General features: G+C 40.5%; 1 pseudogene; it reads left to right on the forward strand.

The window, feature by feature from the left end:
* LOC114664440 (zinc finger protein 91-like) overlaps positions 1-23,451 on the forward strand; it is a 65,577-nt pseudogene that overhangs the window by 33,723 nt on the left and 8,403 nt on the right.

A 23,451-nucleotide genomic window follows, 5' to 3' on the forward strand; every position in this document is an offset into this window, starting at 1 on the left:
AATCACCACTAAAAGTCCTTTAGACCTTTTTCTCTCTCTTCAGCCACCTCCAACTCCTCACTCGCAAGCTCCATCCTCTTCCACCCAACTCCGGCTCCCTGAGTGGAGTGAGGCGGCCTCTTTTATACAGCACCCGGAAGTGTGACGGAAATGCTGTTCAGCTCCTCTTCTGGCAGCACTTCCAGGTGTGATAGAAGTGCTGCGTACCACAGTTCCGGAGCTGTCCAGGCACTCCCTGGTGGTGGCCACATCCCTCCATAGGGTTGAGTTTCCAGGCTCTGTGACCCCCCATGTAATCCCAGGAGGTCATCCCCTTGTGGTCCAGGAAAAATATTGCCCTTTTCCGGGTCCTTCCCTTCTTCCGGCGTCCTGGTGGGGCAAGGTCCCTGGGCATCTGTTACAATATCCTCCTCATTACTGCTGTGAACTACAAAAGGAGACATTAATGCTAACAATGTAAGTTCTAGGCTGAGCACAAACTGCCTAGACACAATGAGAAAAGTTCATCCCTGATATACAACAAACAAGACTAGTAGTATGGAAAAAGTACAAACACACATCAAAAAAATGGAAAACTTAAAAAACTAAGAACATGCACAGTGATTCAGGAAATGAAAGAAAGACTACTGGACCTCCTCATGGTGAACAAGTAAAATTAACTGCACAGAGCGGAAAAAGTACAGAAGATATCATTAAACAGCACTGAATACAATCTTGTCTTTATAGTCAAGCAAAGCACCCAGCCTCAAAAGGAACATACAGTTCACGAGACTCAAAAATGACAGAATAACTCCTCACTTTAGTTTTCATTTAGACTATGAATGTTTGTAAAGAAAACTTAAGAAAACTCCAAAACACCTTGCATAAAGAGAATAGAAAATAAAAAACAATAAAGAATCTATACAAGGAAGTGGTATTAATTTAGCAATAGAACACTGAGGTCACCTAAAATCTAAAACAAAATTGAACAGCTAAATTGATTATCCTTCTCTGTGGCATGGGATGTAAGATTTTTTTCTGCAAGTGGAACTTCTGCCTCCTTTTTTTAACACTTAACATCAAAAGTCAGTTTAACTGGAATGCAATACTGGATCTCTGTTTGGAATGCACTTTCTAGGGCTACACGCTGATAATGCTGCATCAGTCATAGCTGAAGGACACTGGTAATGACTTGGAGAATCCTACATGTTGTACTGGTCAGTAAGAAAAATGATCGTAACTGAACCACTGCCAACCTTGATGGACACAATTTTGCAGCAATTATAAAGCAAACTGTTGGGCTTGAATTTGCCTAAGAAACCAATGGGGACACTCTTTCCTTCATTACCCACTATAAGCACTAATTTTGGATTCTCTGCCCCTTCCTTCTTTAACTTCTGCTCTACAGCAGGACTTCCCCATTGCACATACTCTAGTTTCATTGTAACAAAGGCTTGAGCAACTTTCATAACCTAAACCTGGTGGAGGAACACAAGACCAGAAGACCATGATTAAGGGAGTTGGACATGGGTGTTACTTTTGTTGCAAGCTCACTAAAGAACAGTGACTTACACGAGTAAGTGAGAGAACACATGTAAAGCAATGCATCCATCTTGCTGAAGAAAGGAGTCAACTCATCATCCACTCCACAGCAGTTGGATTTCCACGCTAGCAAAAGAGGATCACTGTGTGTGAAACATCAAAGATTAACTATAGCGCAGCCAACAACCAGAAGGTGTGATTAAGGCTTAGAGAGTGAAAGGAAGACAAAGTGTACTCAGCAGACTTGTCAGTGGAAGCTGTCTGTGATTACTGGGGAAACTGGGACAAAGCATCATCACCTCCGCCAGTTAAGAGGACCGGAGTCAAGTAGCTTGGACTTTAAGACTGCATTGTTTGAAACTTTGTAGTCGGTTGTAAAGCCAGTAAATATATTCAAATGTGTATTTCTGCTGAAGAGCATTACCTGTAACTTCAAGTAATAACCTGTGTGAGGAGTAAGCCTTTATCTTTTATAACATTCTCCTTCTAAATCCAAAGGAACTCTAAACTAACCCTGCATTTGTTCATAGCACAGTAACTTTCTCGTAGAGATGCAGTAGTGTGTAAGCAAGTGCAGGCAAGCTGTGAGGACAGTCGACACCACTGTCAAAGCACAGATGCTGAAGACTTGAAAGGACTAACATGTTAAGAGATGGGAACTCTTATGAAAGCATTTACAGGTCAATCCTGAATGAAGAAGGTTTCTTTGGGAAATTCTATAGACAAGAATTTGAACAAAGACAATATAAGTTTGGTAAACCTTCTGTAGGACAGAGGAAGATAAATGTAAACCAACTTGTATTTCTCTTTTGCTTATTGTTCAGTGCCTGTATATACTTGTATATATTCATCTTTTACTATCCTTATGTTATGAATAACTGTGGTGGGCTGGCGCCCTGCCTGGGGTTTGTTTCCTGCCTTGTGTCCTGTGTTGGCTGGGATTGGCTCCAGCAGACTCCCGTGACCCTGTAGTTAGGATATAGCGGGTTGGATAATGGATGGATGGATGTTATGAATAAATTGTATTATTTTCTTTATTGTAGCAAGTATGCCTGGTTTATTTGTTGTAAAGCAGTCTATTGTTATACTCAACATAAACAGATAAAGTGAAGTTTTATTTGTGTACACCTTTGCCAATTTATGAAACAGGCCTGTGAACAAAAGGTGTGGCTATGGTGGCTCAAGCTCCCACCCCTTTCACCTCATTGGCCCAAGAGTCCTTTTGGTGGTTACTCCCGTTTGCACTTAAGCACAAGGGCACTCCCCCTTTTTGTTGCAAGAAGCTATAAAAGCAGTGATAGGCAACATGCTTTGTTACGGCAAGATAGGCCACTTATCGAAATACAATATGGTCTTTGATGATTATTGCTATTAATTCCACACAAAAAGTATGTAATAAATATGGGTGGGCTGGTTGTTTTGTTTTTGTTTTTTTTTTATATGATGTCATGACGTACAAGGTAATCGTAATGTCTTTGCACAAGCCATACATTCTGACATTGATTATGACATCGGCTTTGTTAGAGTTTTTAGCATGTCATACATGCATGTCTGTGGACCACTCTCTGGGCTCATCACAGGTATGTAATACCACTTCGGGTTTAGAGGGGGTGTTGGTGCTCTCTCTTGTTCACAGAGAAGATGCCCAGCGAGGGCAGATGACTTCTCTCCTTCTGGTCTCTAAGCTATAAATCCCTGCAGCTGACTAACTTTGTTATTACCTAGCCCAGGGGTGGCAAACTCCAGTCCTGTAGGGCCGCAGTGGCTGCAGGTTTTCATTCTAACCCTTTTCCTAATCAGTGACCAGTTTTCACTGCTAATTAACTTCTTTTTCCCTTCATTTTAATAGCCCTGTTTTAAATGATTCAGTGCTCTGAATTAATTATTTTCTTCATTAAATGACAGCCAAACAGAAATCAAATGTGAAACAAGTCAGCAGTTGACCAGCTAAATTGGGGCTTCAAACTCCAACTAATTTCACTCCAACCAGTTTCTTAATGAGAAGCCAATTCTTGCTGTTAAGTAAACTCGTTATTTAATTCTATGGCTTGTTGCTGCTCTCATTCTGCCACAGCAGACATTTCCATAACTGTTGATTTTCTGTTTTTTCTAAGAACATTGTCAAAATGTTTTGGTGACCTGAGAGATCAACCTTACAGAGACCTTGACCTTTCTTTATTTTCAGATATTGTGTGATGGGCACGGATGAGCTGGTCATGTGGCACCTTGTTTTTGTCTCATTATTGTTTGGCAGCTAATTAAAGAAAAAGAAACAACTAAGGGGCCTGAATCAAGTTAATTAAAATCAAGGCAAAAGAAGTCAATTAGCAGCAAAAACTAATGAAGAAGATGGTTAGAATGAAAACCTGCAGCCACTGCTGCACTCCAGGACTGGAGTGTGCCACCCCTGACCTTGCCTGACAGTGATATTTTGTAGACTTTTTGATGGATAGCGGCTGGTGCCATTACCCAACTAGATAGATAGATAGATAGATAGATAGATAGATAGATAGATAGATAGATAGATAGATAGATAGATAGATAGATAGATAGATAGATAGATAGATAGATAGATAGATCCCAAGGGGAAATTCACAACTAGGACGCCTCTGTAAAGGAAGGACAGGGGGAGATGACTTGTGAAGGGCACTATCTCCCACAAAAAACTATTTGCCAGTCCCCCTGGGATGTAACAGCACCTCGGACTCCCACAGGGCTATATGGGACTTGGTATTGGTCAGCACAGCCCTGTGGGGTTCCAGGGGTGCCGCCAGGGGGAACTATGGGAGCTGCAGAGCCCTACTTTGAGCTTCCACCACAACTGGGAGTAATTCCAGATTTCCCTAATGAGCAACTTGGAGTTCTCCTGGCTTTGTCTTAAAAGGAGACAACCAACTCACAGAAGGAAGCCACAGTCGGGACTGAGAGCGACCCAAGGAAGAAGGAAGGGACTAAGTCTTGCATATTTTGGAGATGTACTTTGCTGTGCTCTGGGGAGTGAGAAAAAAGGCACTTCCCCAACTCTGAATAAAAAGGTGTTGTGTGCTGCACTTGGGTCTCTGCCTGTCTGTGTCGGGAGACAGTGGCTGTAAGCACCCCGGGCTATCACAACACTTTCTGTTGACAATAGCAGCCCTAATTTTTATTTGTTCTAAAGAAGAGGTTTTTTTTGTTGGAATTAAATGGGGACGACTGGTTTGGCACCCCCAACAGTTTCCAATGGCGACTTGCAGTTCCTTCACTCCACCACAGGAAATTCCGTACTATTAGTGATTTATGAAATAACTGTTTTTTCACAGCACACATCATTTTCTGCCTATGTAGAAGCAGGCAGGCACGGGCACCCTTGGCCCCAAGTGAAGGCACTCAGAGTCTCAGGACAGGCAGCAGACTCAAGATTTATTGTATGGAGCACATACAGACTCACTACAGATGCAATGAGCGCCAAGCCATGGGCAGCTCTACATTTATCACAATTTCTATCACACAAGTCATTGTTCACCTTCATCTGACTCCTAACATTCCCCTGCTCTAGTTCTGCCCCTAATTAATTCTCAGCTGAGGTGGGTGTCAAACCCCTCTCTGTCCATTATGTCTGTCTGACAAGGCCTACTAGCTTGGTGCTTACTACCTTTATCTACATCCAAAGAGTTCACATTCCCTCTCTAAGCAAGGGGTCCATCCTTTTCCAGCTCTCCTGCACGTCTAACCTTTGGCTTATGAACTATTAGTGGTTTCTAGCTCATACTGAATAATAAAAAAATATGTTAGTGTAGCCGCCAAAGTATAAGGCGAGATCAAGCACGGGTAAAATGCGTGCCGAAAGAAATCTCTCAGTCCAAAAGTTCATTTTAAAAATATTTAGTGAAAGTTAAAAGCAAATAATCCATACAAGAATAAAGGAAAAAATAGTTACACATGTAGAATAAAAGGCAAAAAAAGGAAAAATGTATCTTCTCTAAACTTAGCTTTTCTTGAGAAACTTTAGTTATTTCTGTACTTAAAAGTTTTTTACTTCTTCTTCTATACTTAAAGATTCTTAACTTCTTATATACTTAAAGATTCTTAGTTTCTTCTTCTGTACGCTTTAGACACATAGCTATGTACTTAAATAAGTGCTGTTTTACGAGTTACTTCTGTGGACGCTGAACTTGAAAACAACGGAAGTCAAACACCAATTTAAAGTAAAAGGCAATTTCTTTATTCTTGGTGAATCAAAGAGATTGCTGACTAAAGACCCCCCCACCCCAGCACAGTGACACTGGCTGGTCAGATCAGCCAGCCTGCTTAAAAGAAGAAATCCTCTCTTTTTATTACCTAGCTTATTCATTAACCAAAGAGAGAAAAACATGGCAGTTCATTTTGAGGTCATACATATATTGCTGTAAGTTACAGTTACATCCTGATTTATTACATTCAGGAGTGCACAGAGTTTCTTACCGAAATGAAGAGTTATCAGGGAACTCGCATTCCTAAGAAATACACCCTTATCAGCTCACACATACAAGACCAGTTTAAAGCAGTTTCTTATAGTTCAGTACATTAGTTATAAAGAAATTACATTCTTATAGCTTTAATATCTTCATTAGACTTTGTTTGGTTAGATTAATAAATCCTTATTTATTAATTCATAAGTGACATGTTTCTTATAGTTTTAAGCAAGAATTCAGAAACTATCACATTGATTTATAATATCACAGGGTGTTCTGTTAGTATCAAGACTAACAGTCTCATATTCTGTGCACAAGCTTAATTCTTTTTGTACCTAAATGAAGAACAAATCATATAGAAGTAATCAATCATATAGCTCTCTGCAGCATGATTAATACAAAATACAGTCCTTGGTATTTGTGAGTTAAATACTTATAATCATTACAGTTAATAATGTTTTTTCTTCCTCACTTCACACACTCAAAGGGCCCGTAGGCCTGTTGGAACGAGCATGTGCACAGGCACAGTTTGAAACCATATGCCTTCTACACCTTACACATGGCAAGGCTGGTCACTAACTGAAGAATAAGGTTTAGTCAGAGCTGATAGAAATAGCTAGAATATACCAATTTTACTCAACTTATGGGGATTATAGGAACCTCCCATAGATTATGCTTTGTCATCTAGTAAAATATTTATGAATCTTATATAACTATGAAAATGGCTCTTACAGTTAGCATAAGTCTTTTTCATTCCTAACTCTTACATCTTAATGCTTAGTAAAATATAGTATTTACCTTGTGGTGTTCCGCAAGGCTCTATCCTGTGTCCACTGCTCTTTTTGATCTCCATGCTTCCATGATGAGATTATCTCAAGGCATAACGTGAGCTACCACAGCTATGCTGATCTGTATTTATCAATAGCCCCTGATGACCCCGACTCTCTTGATTCACTGACACAATGTCTTACTTGTGTTTCTGAGTGGATGAGTAGTAATTTTCTCAAACTAAATAAGGAGAAAACAGAAATTTTAGTGATTGGCAAAAATGGATATAATGAGGTTATTAGAAATAAAATTGATCCATTAGACTTAAAAGTCAAGACGGAGGTAAAGAATATAGGGGTAAGTATTGACCCTGACTTGAATTTTAAATCAAATATCAATCCGATTACCAGGACAACATTTTTTCACTTAAGAAATATAGCAAAAGTTAGACCTCTTATAACACTTCAAGATGCTGAGAAATAAGTTCAGGTCCAAAGACATGCAGGTTAGGTGGATTGGCGATTCTAAATTGGCCCTACTGTGTGCTTGGTGTGTGGGTGTGTTTGTGTGTGTCCTGCGGTGGGTTGGCACCCTGCCCGGGATTGGTTCTTGCCTTGTGCCCTGTGTTGGCTGGGATTGGCTCCAGCAGACCCCCGTGACCCTGTGTTCGGATTCAGCGGGTTGGAAAATGGATGGATGGATGGATGGAAAAAATCTAATTCTCACTTAGAGAATCTGTGCAGAAATTGTTCAAAACCTGGCAGGATCTAATCAATAAATTTTAGAATAAGCTTTTAAAGCACTGAGGAAGCAGATTCCCTCCCCATTTCTTTTTCTTCTCCATTTGTCTTTATGCACTTATTAATTTATCTATTTATTTACTTTTACTATCTTAAAGTTTTATTCTGCCCCCCATGCTCTCTTTTTCAGGGGTGGGGGTTGATTTGTTTTCAGTCCTATTTTTGTAAAATTGATCTATTTGTATGGAATGTTGTGTGATTTCAATAAAATCAATAAAATTATAAAAAAGCTCAAAAAAAAAAAAAGAATCATAACTAGGAAAAGAAAATCCAAGCACATCTCTCCAGTTCTGATATCACTACACTGGTTACCTTTGTCATTCAGAATTGACTTTAAAATACTGCTTATGGTTTACAAAGCCTTAAATAATCTCGCTCCATCTTATATTGTGGAATGTCTGTCACCTTACACTCCAAATCGTAACCTTAGATCTTCAAATGAGTGTCTGTTTAATATTCCAGGGGCTAAACTTAAAAGAAGTGATGAGGCGGCCTTCTGCTGTTATGCACCTAAAATCTGGAATATCTTACCAACAGAAATTCAGCAGGCTAATACAGTGGAGCACTTTAAAACACTGCTGAGGACACATTACTTTAACATGGCTTTCTCATAGCTTCATTTTAGTTTAATCCTGATTTTCTGTATATTCAATTAATTATCACTATTATTCATGGTGGCTCCTAAATCCATACTAACCCCTACTTTCTCTTCTGTTCTTTTTCCGATCTGCGCCTCCACCACTCGATCAAAGCACCTACATTGATGGATTAAAGGCCAGAAGTCCACATGACCAGCATCATCAAGTTCTTCCATGTGAACCCTGAATACAATGAGGACTGATTGAGGTCATTGATGTTAGGTAGAATGCCTAGAGGGGGCTGGGTGGTCTCGTTGCCATGGAACCTCAGCAGATTTTTTTTTTCTCCAGCCATCTGAAGTTTGTTTTTTTTGTTTTTTCTGTCATCCTTGGCCATCGGGCCTTACTTTTATTCTATGTTAATTAGTGTTCCCTAATTTTATTTTCTTATTTATTTTGTCTATTTTTCCTCTTTCTTCATCATGTAAAGCACTTTGAGCTACATCATTTGTATGAAAATGTACTATATAAATCAACATTGTTCTCATGTGCTTATAATACTTTACTAAAAAGTTGAGATTACCAATTTCAGGAATACATTTTTGTAAACCTATCGCCTCAACTGCATTGCAGTAGAGTTTTCCTTGAGTGCGGGTTCAATGAGGTGACCATTAAGAAGTCAGGCAAATGCACAAACCGTAGTGGTGGGAAGTGTAATCTTTAGGCATTTTTAAATGAAAATTTCATATGAATAACCTTGGTTGTCTACTACTGTTTATTTTTTATTCTTTTAATGCATGCAGTTAAGTTCCAGTGAGACTGCAGAAGGCGCTCTTTTCAGGTCGGTGTGACTACGGCTCAGTGCTCTGAACTCTGTGACCTGAGCTTATAAATATGAAAAGCATCTCTCTGCCATCTGACAGAAACCAGGACAACATGACATATTTGGTGTATTACTCTGGGCAGAAATTGACCTTGTGGCCTTGTGTTGTGTTCTCAGTGTAATACGGCTTTAAAGTGGAAATCGCAATACAATTGGCACCGGCTAAGGGTGCATCATAATGGCTGTGTGGCAACTTCAACCAAAATGCCAGTCAGAAGTGTGCTTTTTGTCAAATGCCAGGAACAAAACCTTGGATATTCAGTAAAATAAGAGCTGGGAAAGTTAAGGCTAAAAATGAGTTTGCCAGGAACGCAAGGTGAGGTGATTTGAACTGTAGATTCGAAGTAAAAGTGAATTTTTTTATTCTTCACTGTATTGATATCTTTACAGCTTCTTTGGGCATCCTTATTGTGTGGTAGCAGTGAGTACTCACCTCCACCAGGGCATGAAAATGGGTCCAAAATAGTGGCTGCATCCATCCCAAAGAAAGACAAAAGCTGAGTCAGCACAACCATTTGAACTTACCAAGAATGTCTCTTTGTACAAATAGTGACACGACTTGTATATTTCATAACAGTTATGTATCTGAGCACATTTGGCATCTTGTATACCGTTCTCTACGCTGAACAGACGACACTGGTCTGTTGAATCCAGATCTGGCACAAGTGAGATGATTTCTTTGTGACAGGACTGTCACACCACTAACAATTCACTTTTAAGGAGGTGACTTTTGATAGTTGTGATTGCTGTGCCTAGCATGTGGGGTAGCAAAACTCAAACCTCCATAGTAAACTGGACTGGTCTACATGACAACAAGGGCTTTTAAAGTCAAAGAGTGATGCCACTCGCAAACACTCGAGTGCTGGCACAAGTGAAAGCTGCTTTTAAGATCTACTTCCCAAACACAAGTTATTTTATACATGTTTAGAAATGAGTAGTGGTTTTCATAATTATTTATAGTAACTGCATGTCCTTGAATGCATATTGTGTTTTTATTTTGACGCCATTATTTTTTCTCCTCAGTTCAATAGCACATATACTGTTTCTTTCAGGTGACTCTACAAATGTGTGTATGTGTGACAGCGATAGTGGACTCACATGGAGTGGCATCCACTCCAAAATGGCAAGTGTTGTTGCTGGCATAAGCTCTACTAAAGTGAAAGAATGCAGTAGTAAGTAGGCTGATTTTTTTTTCCTTTTTTAAAAAATAATTTTACCAAAAGAAACTTTTACTGAGAAGCAAGGGAGCATCTTCAAAAGATAAGTGTAACAATCTTATTGAATTAACAGTAAGGTGCGACAAAGCCATTTCATACAATATAATGAGTAAATAATAAGTCAAAGGATAGCCAAGTGACATGGACCTTGACCTAAATGTACAAGGCTCTATCAGCATGCTTAGAAAATGAATCAGGGAGCAGGATGCACTTCTGGATCATTTAATTTGTTTTATATTTCAAGGGTCCTCTTTGAATGAGAGAACGTGTTGCCATTGTTTTTAAATTCGGTTCTGCTTTCTTTATATTTGTTCATTTTTTGCATTATAAATAGGGAGGAGGTAGCACTAAAATAATAGTTTTTACTATAAAACCCTAATGCTAACAACACCTAGAAAGCAAGCTTTTGTTTCTGTTATCTGAATATATATGATATACTGTTCTCACACACATGCGCATGGGAGGCAGATAAAGGGCCTGAATGAGAGCAATTCCGTGCCAGACCAGGGGGTGGCAGTGAGCAAACTCTTTCTATCACTTCTCTGCAGACCTTTTATGGGAAATTCTGCCTGGCCCCGATGACATCACTTCCGGTTCTGGCCCTACTGATGACATCACTTCCTGTCCTGTCCTTGAAAGCCATCGTTTTTTTTTAAAGCAAATCAGTTCTGTTCTGGACTCCAATCTGTAAACATCAATACAACAATTCAACTATTTTGCAGCCAGGAAATAATACACCAGTGGGTGCCCCAAACTTTTCTATGGCTTTTTGTCACGTTTATGACACTGTATATAGAATCATTTTACATTGTTCTCCTGGGTTCTAGGTCACACTGTAATCATTTCTCGCTGAAAGTTTAATGTGCAAAAATGAAAGGTCCTGCATAGTGCCAGATGATTAGTTATGATGCCCCCTCCCTCCACCCAAATGTCTGACCCAAAATAGGAACTCTATGGAGGAAAAACAAAATCTTTGATTTGGTGGACTGTTAAGGTCCACGTAACTAGACAAGAATTCTTTTTCTTTGCTCTTTTGTCTTGTTAGCATGTCTTATTTTTTCTGGTAACATGACATACGTGCATTTTTTGCAAAGTTTGTTAATATTACAATGGCCCTAATGTTACAACCAAATTTCCAGTAAAATCAAAATGCAGAATTAAAAGTGGGCACTAATATATATGACAAGGATGAAAAGGTAACAAACCCTTTCCTGCAAAATTCCCCCTCTCCCCTTTTGAGTCACTGGGTTCTGTGCACATCAGTGTTATGAAATAACTCTTTCTAGTTGTGGTATTCCTAGCTGGAACATGAACATACTACAATACTAAGGCCTGAGCACTGAGAATCTAAAAAGATGTCAGAAAATTGAGAGGATATTGAGAAAAACAGGAAGAAATGATACAGGGTATAGTATATTATTTGGAAACAACTGCAAAATTATAGAGGGCAGACCTTGGGATAACTACATCATCAGACCAAAAAAGTGGTTAAAACATCTGTAGATATGAAATAAATTATAGGTGTTACCAGCCAAACCTGATTTTAGGACAAACTAGTTTAGACAAGGTCAGGCCAGTTTATTCAAAACACGATAGGATGAATCGGTTTGGCCTAATCCAAAGCACATTATCCTGAAATCAATGTAGAGCTCCCTGGAACAAACCGCTGTGGTGGGCTGGCCGGCTAAATATTCTGGTCTTCACCCCCAGGCCGCCAGGAGGAGCTCTCCCGACAGCATGGACGTGCCCCGAATTCCAGCAGGGCCTCATGGAATTTGTAGTATTTATGCACAGTCCTGCTGGATACCCTGGGGACCACCAGGAGTCGCTGTAAGGCGGCTATCAGACTCTTACATGCCCTATAACCAGGAAGTGCGCCATGATCATATGACAAGAAGAAACGATGTGCTTCCGGGTTGAAGAAAGGAGCTTTTTATCCGACCCGGAAGTGTTCATGATCACATGGACAGAAGAGAGAAATGCTTCCGGGTCATGAACTATATAAAGGACTCTGGGAAACCAGTACACTGAGCTGAGCTGGGAGGAAGGGTGGCGAAGTGTCTGGGAGTGTGGAGGATTGATTATTGTATTGATTAGTGTCTTGATTAATTTATGAGTATTGTGGAGTGGAAGGTGCTTTGTGCACATTCTTGTTCAAATAAAAGTAATATTTGGACTTTTACCTGGTGTTTGGCGTATTGTCCGAGGGTTCAAGAGGATGACAGCGACCTCAATCTGTCACACCGCTTTGTTCTACTCTAAACTAGTTTGGACTGCAATCACACTTTCCTCAATAGGATAAACTAGTGTAGTGTGGCCTAGTCAAAACTGATTTATGTGATTTTCAACAGTCTGATCCTTCAAATTCACGGAATCTCTGCCTGCATCTTCCACAGTGCACCACTGCCATTCCACAGTGAGCCGTAAATTTGCAGAATACTCGAGCGTTTTATTCATTTTGTTCTCTTGTGTTTGGTTGTGTGTGTTTTATTCGTTTCATTCTTGTGTGTTTGTTTTGCTCATTTTATTCTTTTTGTTTTTTGTGTTTCTCACCATTATGGATGAAGCTTTGACTAGTAGACAAAGAAAAAAAAGTCTAGAGATTCTTGATGGAGATTTTGAAAAGCGAATTCAAAAAATTGACTCATTTTATTGTGTCTTCAAAAGACAAATATTTAGAACTTGTACAAGAAGCGGAGGAGGCTGAAAAGGTGGGAAACACCCCTAGAACAAAGAAAGGTGAAACAATTTAATGTACTAGAAATCTGAGGCATTAAAAACTTCTTGCACGAAATGAAAGTAATGAAAATATAAAATATAAAATACTACCTCTCAGCTGAGGAACCATATGATGTCATCTATGCAACCCATGTGGTGGAGGGTCATGATGGTCATGATAAAATGTTGGCTGAAACCTCAAAAGGAAATGATAGTCCTGTTCTTGTTTATGTGCAAAGTATGTCAGCGGAAGAAAAGGGGGTCAGTTTCCAAGCCAATTCTGCAGTCATGGAAATGAACAGAAGGTGCCAAGTCCATCTTATTGACTTCCAGACACAACCATATGGTAAATTCAAGTTTGGGATGGTCTATCAAGACCATTTGACACAATTTGTTGTGCTTCATCTGTTGGAATCCAAGAGACCTGAGGAGATAGACTACAATTTGAATGACATATTCTTAACTATAGGAACGCAGTGCATCTTGCTTTCTGACAATGGACAAGAATTTGTGAATCATGTCATTTCTGAACTCACAAGTCTGTGGCCAAGCTTAAAATTATGCATGGGAAACCAGAGCTCAGTTGAAAGAGGCAATCAAGACATTGAGAATATGCTCAGTTTTTGGTTTAACGACAACATCACAGCTAACTGGTCAGAAGGTCTGAGGCACATACAGTTTATACAGAATCGAGCATTCCATTCAGGCATTAAACAGTCACCTTTATAAGGCCATTTTTGGCACTGAACCCAGAGTAGGCCTCTCTCTACTTCATTGCCTTCAGAATTACTTGAAGAAATTCGGGATGAGGAAGACCTTCAAAAACTTTTTGAAGATAAAAATGAGAATGAAAATGAACCAGAATTAGAAAACATTTTAAAAGCTAACAATACTTTGTCTGTCACAAAGGACATCCAAACAGCAAGAACAATATTATTATTTGTAACAGTTCTCCAGTATGGAGTGCTGAGGGTGGAGTGGTGGCTCTGAAGCTAGGGATCTGCTCTGGCAATCGGAAGGTTGTCGGTTTGAATCCCATAAATGCCAGAAGTGACTCCACTCCATTGGGCCCTTGAGCAGACCAGTTAACCTGCTTCATCGTGGGTATAACGTTAATCTGCATCCAGCCTTGCAAGCAGGTCCTCCAACTTGCAGGGAAAATTTGGTATGGAAAATAAGAAATTAGTATATTCATATGTTAGCATAAATAGATATGAAAAACTTATAAGCATTAACCTTAGTGCAATTATTAATACAAGTCAGGCATACCAAGCAAATAGTTAAATAAAGGCACATGCCATATTTCTTTTTTAATTAAAGCTTAGCTGTAACCTCCAATATCTTATCAACTTGAGGGACAGAGAAGGGGGAGAATGATAGATAAAGACAGCCCAAGAGCAGAAGAGGGGGAACACCTGTAAGCTCAAGGCCGACTAAAAAATAAGTGAAGCAAAAGGTAAAGGTGAATAACAAAATATGAGAAATATTGGTGGTTCCCATGAAAACTTGAGAAGCCAGCTGCAGAAAGGAGTCGGAATAAACAATGAATGAGCTGTCTTGAGCGACGTCAGGATGATAAGAAATGATTATATAAGATAAGCTTTTTGGCTTGTTCGGGGCTCTACTCGGTTTGGCCTAATTGGGTTGAGTCTGCGTTATTGTTTTATTGCAATAAATCTAATTACTCTGTTTGCCTATCCTTCGACTCCTAGAGCCTTCATTTAAAGTGAGAATCTTCAGCGTATTTTTCGCTTCCACGGTGGTAGGATTGGCACCTCCACTGTTCAGTGTGGTGCTGAGGTGTCACCCATCGCACGGCAGCACTCAGATTCTAATCCAGGTGGTTTGTCGTGTGGTGGGTGCGGTAATGTGCTGTAATCAGATTGTACTTTGTAAAGTTCTAATTTCCCCATGGGGGAAAATAAAATAAATCTATCTATCTATCTATTATCCCACCCGCTATATCATAACTACAGGGTCACAGGGGTCTGCTGGAGCCAATCCCAGCCAACACAGGGCGCAAGGCAGGAAACAAACCCCGGGCAAGGCGCCAGTCCACCGCACTGTCTCTATCCTTAGTTTTGACTGAGACACTCAGCTTTGACAATAACTTAGACAGGATTAGTACTGCGGACTTTGTGGGCTTTTATTTTGACACGCTTACTTGCCCTCATCCCCGGATGAATTCCTGTTCTGTTGCTAGCTGTTGAAGCGAGTGGCGGTTGTTCGTGAAAAGGTACGTACTTAAAATATGAATGTGAGCTCACAGTGTGAGAAATAAAACCAAAAGGGCCTTCAGTAGTATATGAGTCCTCTGAAGATATAAACACGAAGTGCACTCGCTGAGTGACACGTCGAGGCTCCACCGAACCTTGGGCTTCTTGTCGGGGCTCTGCTCGAGTCTCGGCGGCGTTTGGGTCTTCAATTCGTTGTGTTTTTGCGCAGGACTGATGTTCAGGGAGTCGGTGCCCGGACGCTCGTGTGTCCACTCTGCTCTTAGGTCTGTGTCAGTGGCTCGTTAATGTTCATTCTACTAATCAATCCGTCTTTGTAAATCCGTGCATCCTCTTTGAGCTTTTAATTTAATACGCGACGAGTGAGCGGAGGTGTGCGCGTCCAGTTTATATGTGTAGAATATAATGTGTTTCACATTTAGTGATTTTGGGGATTTGGAATGGGATCTGAACCCTGTTCTTTCTGCAACTTCAAATTAGATTAGGTAAACTCTGTTAATCCCAAATGCCTGTATAGATAAACTCCAAAGATGAACCTGCTGTAGCTGCAACATGTAGTAGTGCATAACAATAAAATCAAAGTGCAATTACTCAAGTACAAGATCCAGAACTGTATACACAGTATTTCCAACTAAAGTGTGTATTGATCCTAAAATATTCTCCATATTATAATGCGTATGTTACCAATAATAAAATAATATAATGTTTCATTTATATAGTGCTTTTCTAACCTACTGAAAGCACTTTAAGTACACACTTGGGACCACCAGCAATGTGTTGCATCCATCTGGATTTCTGCGCAAGTACACTCTTAATACACACATTAGTTATTATGTGGTGAAAGGGGGAGAGATATTTAGCCACCAAGAAATAAGGGATGATTAAGGGGTCAGAATGATCACACTTAGGTGTACAATTTAGCCAGGAAATCTGGAAACACCCATCTGTTTTCAAAAAAACGGCCAGGAATTTAGAAAAGAAAAAACAAATTTCCACAATAAATATACAGCACGGTGGCGCAGTGGTAGCGCTGCTGCCTCGCAGTAAGGAGACCCGGGTTCGCTTCTCGGGATCTCCCTGTATGGAGTTTGCATGTTCCCCCCGTGTCTGCGTGGATTTCCTCCGGGTGCTCCGGTTTCCTCCCACAGTCCAAAGACATATGGATTGGCGATCCTAAATTGGCCCTAGTGTGTGTGCTTGGTGTGTGGTTGTGTGCGTGTGTCCTGCAGTGGGCAGGCGCCCTGCCTGGGATTGGTTCCTGCCTTGCGCCCTGTGTTGGCTGGGATTGGCTCCAGCAGACCCCTGTGACCCTGTGTTCAGATTCAGCGAGTTGGAAAATGGATGGATGGATAAATATACAACATTGCAATGTAAATATATACAGTATATAGTGCAAAAACTATGAGTTTTACATAAACATATAGTCAGGCTGAAATACAATGCATAATCCGTAAACAACAGGTAGTACAGATGTCATAATGCAATGGGTGAATAGAGTCGGTAAGTTACTGGCTGGATTTACAGTACAGTAGGTGCCAACAATGTCACATACTGTGAAGGGAAGTGGTATTGGAATCATTAACAAGTCTGCAGAAAAAAAGTGGTCTTGTAGTCCTTGATTTTCATGTTCCTATGTGAATTGACTGATTTGGGTGTGGGTGCTGCCATTTATAAACTTGTGGACCTTCCTGAATGGACTGGCATGTCCATTGAGAGATAGAAGAGCTGATCCTGTAATGCTCAGGCAGTCCTGTTCACCCGCTGTAGGGCATTATAGCCCTGTGGCAGAGCAGTTACCAAATCAGACTGTGATGGCATTGGTATGAATGCTTTCAATAATACCCCAATCAAAGCCGCCAGGGATTCTAGCTGGCATGTCAACTTTCTACAGCCTTTTCAAGAAGTACAAACACTGTTGAGATTTCTTTACCATTTGAAATTTGTTGTGGGACCAGGCAAGATCCTCACTAATATAAATGCTGAGAAATGCAAAGGTTTCCACTCTCTCCACCTCCACTTCACCAATGTACATTGTGTGGAAGATCAGCCCGGATCACAGACAGACACGGGACACACAGAAGTCCAAAATGTGAATTTCCCCTTTGGGATTAATAAAGTATCTATCTATCTATCTATCTATCTATCTATCTATCTATCTATCTATCTATCTATCTATCTATCTATCTATCTATCTATCTATCTATCTATCTATCTATCTATCTATCTATAAGCACACACATTTATTTTCCTGCTTCTCCTGCACAGTGCACAAAGCACCTCAATTTTGCTTACAGTTGTTTTCTTTTTCTCACTCCTCTCCCTCAAGCTCTGTCCTCTGCCCTCTGGCTCCCTGAATGGAGTGAGGCGATTCCTTTTTTGTTGCGCCCTGATGAACTTCCTGAAGCACTTCCTGGTGTGGCGAAAGTGCTGCCGTCCAGGGCTCCAGGATTATCCAGGCAACCCCTGGTGGTGGCAACAGACCCCAACAGGGTTGATCTTCCAAGCTCCAAATCCATAGCCCCTGTGTAATCCAGGGAGGCTGCCCTCTTGCACCCCGGGGAAGATATTGCCCCTCTCATGGTCTTTCCCATCTCCAGGCATCCCGGTGGGGCAAGGTCCCCGGTCGTCTGCCACAATTGGTGTGTGCATCTACCTCCTTTTCCTTAAGTCCTCCTAATCTCCTTTGTTTTATTAATGTTTAAGGAGAGCTTGTTGTCTTGGTGCCAGATTTCCCACTTCCCTCCTGTAGGCTGTCTCACCTTGCCCAGTAATCTGTACAATGACTGTGGTATCATCAGCAAGTTTGGTGATACTGGTGTTATTCTTTGAGAAAACACTGTCACTTATGAAGAGGGTGTAAAATAGAGAACGTAGCACACAGCCCTGAGGGGTCCCTGTGTTTAAAATCCATATGTTGTAAATATGGTTCCCAATTCAGACTACGTGAGGTCTGCCTGTTAGAGTATCCAGAACCCAATTACAGATGGTGGACGACAGACCTAGAGTGAGGAACTTGTCCTTCAGTTTTGATGGTGTCTCCGTTTCGATTAGAGCTCTAATCAATAAATAGCATTTTAACATAATTTTATTTGTTCTTAAGGTGTATGACAATACTGACATCATCCTCAGTGGACCTAATTGTTCTGTGGGAAAACTGAAGGGGGTCTAGAGTGACCTGTACAATGCTATGGATGTAAGTCATGACCAGTCTTTTAAAGTATTTCAGCATAACAGGAGTCAATGCCACCAGTCGACAAGTCATTGAAACGAGTCACTGTGCTCATCTTCATAATAGGCACAAAAGTCATCATTTTGAAGCTAGTGGGATGTAAGGGTTGTACAGGAGACAGATTAAATATGTCTGCAGAGACATTCACCAACAAGCTCTGAATACACACCCAGGGATTTTATCTGGGCCCACTGCTTCCTGTGGGCTTATTCTGCTCAGAGTCTTGCCCACATTCATAGCCGAGACTGCAAATGGTGGGCTCTGCATGTTCTAGACAACCAGCCCTCTCTTCCATGGCCTGGTGTTAAGGGCCTTGAGAGCAGGCAAAAAAGTCTTTCAACTCATCAGGTAATGTGTTACAGTTGTTGAATTCTTCCGTCTGTGACCTGTCACAATCCCTGCCCCATACCAGGTGTCAGCACTGGGGTAGTAACACTCCAACTTCAGCTTCCATTGACTTTTGGTCACTTTGATTACTCCATGTTTGTCATCTCTGACCTTTTTGTCGTGATCAGTGTTATCTGAAACATAATCAGCAGAATAAGCATATGGCTTAGACAGCACCTCCCAGTTTATCCGTGTCTTCTGATCTGAGTACACTCATATGTTCTCAGAAGGCACAATGTTCTCAGTACAAGTCCTGATGTAGCTAGTCACCACTGTAGCTTATTCCTGTAAATCATCAGGGCAGTCCTCCTGCATAGCAGTGGTCTTAAATGCCTCCCACTTAGTGTACACCTGTTCAGATTCTTCAGTCCACACTTTCACAGATTTATATACTAGAGGGGCTTGTTTGAGAAGCTGTCTGTGTGAAGGATAAAGAGGAACAAGGAGATGTGTGATCCGACTGCCCAAAGTGAGGGTGGGATATTAATGAAAAGGGTGACGAGAGGCATGATGAGGGTATTATATTTTCCTGTAGAGATCTTGTAGCTCCCTGGATGCTGTTTTAGCGCTAAAGGTGCTTCATGACAATACACGATAGAGAGGTTGGACAGCATTAGTTATAATGGGCCCCGATTTTGTTATCATTCTTTTTTTCTGACCCTGTCCCCAGTGATGTCAGGGTGCAACTGGCATTCCTGATTACTTTATTCATGATTCCCAGCAGACAACAATGCAAAACAGTACACTGGGCACAGGGGGCTGGTAGAATATCCCCATTAGCTTATCAGATACATTAAGGAATCTGAATCTCTTGAAAAAGAAGAGCCGCTTCCTGCCTTTTTTTGTATAGCAAGTCTGTGTTGTCTCCCCAATCCATCTTCATGTTCAAATGAGCACCCTGGTATTTGCAGTATTTTTAAAAGTCGCCACCTTTTTGTACTCTTCCTCATATATGGGGTTCATAACTTTGGCTAAGCCTTCACTTCACTTGTGAGTAGTTTTAAGGTTGTGGCTAGGGAATCCATTCCCGGACGGGTTTATCCATTCCCGGGAATTCGGGAATCCCACATTTCATTCCCGGGAATCCTGGGCGCCTGGGATGACACAGTGCACGGGCATCTCACATGTGAACGATTTTAGAACGACCGACACTTATTTTTAATAAAACTACTGCAATATGTGACACAAATAAAAGACTAATCTTATCTACAAGCAGTTCATGCTGTCTTATAAGTACATGTACCTTTAGTTGTGGTAATAAGAGTGTAGAAAGCACAACGTCCTCACAGGTGGTGCAGTGGTAGTGCTGCTGCTTTGCATTAAGGAGACTGTGGAAGATTGTGGGTTCACTTCCCAGTTCCTCCCTGTGTGGATATTGCTTTGAGTACTGAGAAAAGTGCTATATAAATGTAATGAATCATTATTGTTTTTATTATTAACATGTCCAGCGTGTGGTCATCCACGCTAGAGCGCACCTTCATGCAGAGTACGCCAGCCGCTAAGAAAGCACGCTGTGACTCCACTGAAGTAGGCGGCACAATCATCAGATACTGATATACTTGTTCTACACAATGCCTGTGTTTGCCGTTGCTCTGAAACAGCGCCATTTCAGCTTTTACTGATGCATCCAGTTTCTTGTCAATCATTCTGTGATGGCAAGTTTCTTAGCACAGATAATGCGGATGCAACAGACTGACGCATTGCAATTTCAAGTTGCTGTTCAAAGCTGTTGTCTGATGAAGTGTAAGCTGCAGCAATGGCGCCACCTTAATTATTTTCAACTATAACTCTGTTATTTCTTGATTGATTTTTACACTTTTACACACTATATATGCGAGCTTGGCCGTTCCCATTTTCCCGGGAATTACAGCAGTTTCTTTCCTGGGAATGCGGGAATGAAAAATGTCCGGGAATCCCAGGCTCCCGGAATGGATTCCCTAGTTATGGCTGATCAGCGTGTTTTGTGTGTACGTTATGTTAAGATATATTGAGTTTGATAGTTACTTAATATTCCCTGATAGTGTTCTGGTTTGGAAAGTTACATTTAGGGATTTGTCTTTTTCAGCTTTCTTCTTATTTAGCATAGTTGTTATTTTAAAATAACCATGCTGTGCTACAATTTACAGTACATATTAATGGCTGTGCTGTTTTATTAGCTTTGTTAGACTATACTTTTCTCAGATGTGTGTTATATGTAAATGTATGTTATATGCTGTATGGGTCATTTGTGTTAAATTCTGTTGTGTGTTGTTCTGAATTTGTAATCTGTATTCTAATTTTATTAAAAAGTTTCATTTTTCTTGTAGCTAATATGCAACATGGAGGAGATAAGTCCAGTAATCCAGGATCCTCTTCGGAAGGGATATAAGTGTGAAGAGGCAGACACAGAAATGGAGAGTAATGTGGAGGTACGGGAGAATCACACACTACACATGGGCCTTCATTACATGAATACCTTGGAGAAAAGAAGTGTGGACATTAAGGAAGAAAATTGTGAATGGGAAGCAGTGTACCTTTCAAAATATAGTCCTGACATTAAGGAAGAGGATTGTAAGTCTGAGGTCACTGGCCTTAAGGAAGACACTGAGCCAACATCTGACAACATGAAAAATGAAATTGTAAGCAACGTGAAAGAAGAAGTCCTAAAAATGGAATGCGTTTCTCAGTATGTGTGTCCAGAGGAGACTGGATTAGGCTTCAGTCCCAGCAGCCATCACTCTCTCCATGTGAAGTTTGAATGTTTGAAGTCTGACACTAGGAAGGTTGACAAGGAATTCTGTTCAGTTCCTTCTGGTGAAGGTAAGTGTCAGATACAAAGTCAGTGTTAGGCTCGGGGCTGATATAATTCACTAAAAATAATAGCTATTTTGCCTTTAGTCTGAATGCAGAAATTCGAGCTCATTTGGTCTACAAGTTCTGTGGTAAAAAGTGACAGATTATTTTTAGAATAGTTTATTTTTTTTATTTTTATTTTTTTTTTTTTTTAAAGTGCTCCACTGTAGTAGCCTGCCGAATTTCTATCAGTAAGCTATTCCAGATTTTAGGAGCATAACAGCAGAAAGCTGCCTCACCACTTCTTTTAAGTTTAGCTCTTGGAATTCTAAGCAGACCCTCATTTGAAGATCTGAGGTTACGATTTGGAGTGTAAGTTGAGAGGCATTCTCAGATACAGGATGGAGCGAGATTATTTAAAGCTTTGTAAACCATAAGCAGTATTTTAAAGTCAATTGTAAATGACACGGGTAACCAGTGTAGTGACATCAGAACTGGAGAGATGTGCTTGGGTTTTCTTTTTCCTAATTAAGATTCTAGAGGCTACATTATGCACTCATTGTAATCGATTGATGTCTTTCTTTGTTAGTCCTGAGAGGAGTGCGTTACAGTAATCTAGCCGACTGAACACAGAAGCGTGAACTAACTTTTCAGCATCTTGCAAAGTTAAAAGGGACCCAACTTTTGCTATTTTTATTAAGTGAAAAAATGCTGTCCTAGTGATCTGACTGATATGTGATTGAAAATTCCGGTCAGAGTCAATAGTTACCTCTTAATTCTTTACCTTGGTCTTGATCTTTAAGCCTAATGTAACAAGTTTATTTCTAATAACCTCATTATATTCATTTTTGCCAATCACTAACATTTCTGTTTTCTCCTTATTTAGTCTCCTTATTACTACTCATCCATTCAGAAACACAAATAAAACATTGGGTCAGTGAATCAAAAGAATCGTGCTCATCAGGCGCTATTGATAAATACAGTTGTGTGTCATCAGTATAGCTGTGGTAGCTCATGTTATGCCCTGAGATAATCTGACCTAACGGAAGCATGGAGATCGAAAAGAACAGCGGACCCAGGATAGAGCCTTGTGGATCACCATATAGAATATCAGGGGTCTTTGAAGTATAATTACCACAACTAACAAAGAATTTTCTACCTGTCAAATAAGTCTCAAACCAGTTTTGGACACTGCCAGAGAGGCCCACCCATTGACTAAGGCAATTTATAAGAATATTGTGGTCAGATCTAAGAGGGTGAGAACAGGTACACGGCCTCTGTCTGCATTTACCTGCAAGTCATTTACTACAGTTTCTGTACTGTGATTTGTTCTGAAACTTATAAAGAATAGCATCTTTAGTCAAGTGATCATTTAGCTGCATTATGACTGCCTTTTCTAGGATTTTACTTAAGAAAGGCAGGTCAGTCTCGAGAACTCCGACAGCATTTCTGCAATATTCAGAAAAAGGAGTGGAAAGTAGCAGTGTATAGAATTCACTCAAGCTCCATATGCGCAAAGCATACAATTATTCAACTTAAAATTATATATCGAGCACATCTGTCTCATTTAAAATTGCCCACAATGTTCCCAGGGCAAGATCCAACCTGCAAACGTTTCAATCGAGTTCCAGCCTCACTGGGCCACATGTTTTGGGCTTGCACCAAATTAACATCATTCTGGACGAAAATCTTTGAATTCCTTTCTGACAGCCTTGGTGTCACAGTCCCTTCTAATCCACTAACAGCTGTGTCTGGTGGGCTTACAGAGGGGCTTAAAGTGGAGAAGGACAAACAAACTGTCATTGCCTTTACTACACTATTGGCACGTAGACTTATCTTGCTCATCTTGAAGAATCCTAACTCACCTCTTTTCAGTTGGTGGTAACTGATGTTATATATTATCTAAAATTGAAA

This window comes from Erpetoichthys calabaricus, chromosome 1 (genome assembly GCF_900747795.2).
Source record: "Erpetoichthys calabaricus chromosome 1, fErpCal1.3, whole genome shotgun sequence".
Taxonomy (NCBI): Eukaryota; Metazoa; Chordata; class Cladistia; order Polypteriformes; family Polypteridae; genus Erpetoichthys; species Erpetoichthys calabaricus.